The 1380-nt window shown below is 48.0% G+C and overlaps 1 pseudogene; it reads right to left on the minus strand.

Moving 5' to 3' along the window:
* Window positions 1-291: 291 nt before the first annotated feature.
* LOC135541532 (RING finger protein 223-like) lies at window positions 292-872 on the minus strand (annotated as a pseudogene).
* Window positions 873-1380: the final 508 nt, after the last annotated feature.

The raw sequence follows: 1380 nt of genomic DNA on the forward strand, positions 1-1380 counted from the left end.
TAAAAAGGAACCTGCAAGTAAGCCTTTCATTTGACGGTGTATACCATGTGTATCCTGTACATACGACTCATAGAAAAACGTGAAACTGAAGGAATTATTTTAAGTCCTTGGTAGCAAACAAAGCCAGCTTGTCTATTAGTCTCATCCTTTGGCAATCCTGAGAGAACATTCTGACAGTTTCCTGGTGTGTCAGTCCCAACATGACCTGCAATAAATGTGTCCACCCTGTGCTATACATAGGGAGTGTCCCTGTCACTGTGGCAGCTATGTGACTGTGAAGGGTGTGGAGGCCTACCCCACGACAGCGTGAGCCATGCTTTTGCAACAGCGAACCGATCCCGTGCGGAAGACAATGCAGCAGCCACATGATGACACACACCAGCATGATCGGTAGCACTGCGATCAGCACCAGCCGCTTCCAGTCTGAGAAGAGGCTGCAGAGGCATCGTCTGGCCAGACGAGTCTCCTTCTGCCAGCCTCAGTCTGTCTGGACGCAGCCTCCTCCTGGATTATCCCGATGTTGATACAATTACAGGTGGAGGAGCCGTCCGGATGGAGAAGGTCAGGGCTGCCGGGGTTGGAGTAACACAGCTTCTTCCCATCCAGCCACACCCTCTCCTCCTGCTGCAGGTGGGTGGGCAGCCGGCCCAGCACCTCCAGACTTGTGAGGAGGGCTGGGGGGGCACTGGCGGGGATAGGTGGGATGCCTGCAGAGGGGGCAAGGGATCTGGCCTCTTTCCTGTTCCACAGACATGGCCATGACCCGGGTGACACACTCTAGGCAGAAGGTGCTTGGCCGTCTTGAAGACATTGTCGTAGGTGTTGAAACAGATGAAGCACTCTGGCTTGTCCTCGCCAGAGGAAGGGTCCATCTCCTTCTCAAGCACTGGGTCCGGGGCCTGTATGTGCCATACCTCTCTCTGGTTCTGTTATGCACCTACAGGAAAAAATGCCAACGATAAATGTTTCGGTTTCAAACATAGGGTGACCGTTGGAAAATGTTTAGGTTGGTATTCTGTTTTGCTTGCACACCCTGAAGATAAAGAAAGAATAGGCTTATGTGTCCGATTAGCCTGTATCAATTTTTCAAAAGGTTTTGGCACATTGATTCCTTGAGGTCAGTACAATACCAAGGCAAACATCGCTCTACAAATATTACATAGGGATACACATTACCGATAAGATTATTTGTTCACTTTCTTCATGACTTGTTTATCTTATCTTGTACTGAACATGTGTTGAATTTCATTGATTCAACTATGCCAACCAACCCTTAAACATTACCATCTTGGTTTTTGTTTTGTGGTTGAACGTTTGGTTGTGTTAACATTTACGTTATTGTACATTAGACATTTAAATTGTCTTGCATATTCTGTCTGT

Source organism: Oncorhynchus masou, chromosome 6 (assembly GCF_036934945.1).
Source record: "Oncorhynchus masou masou isolate Uvic2021 chromosome 6, UVic_Omas_1.1, whole genome shotgun sequence".
Classification (NCBI taxonomy): Eukaryota; Metazoa; Chordata; class Actinopteri; order Salmoniformes; family Salmonidae; genus Oncorhynchus; species Oncorhynchus masou.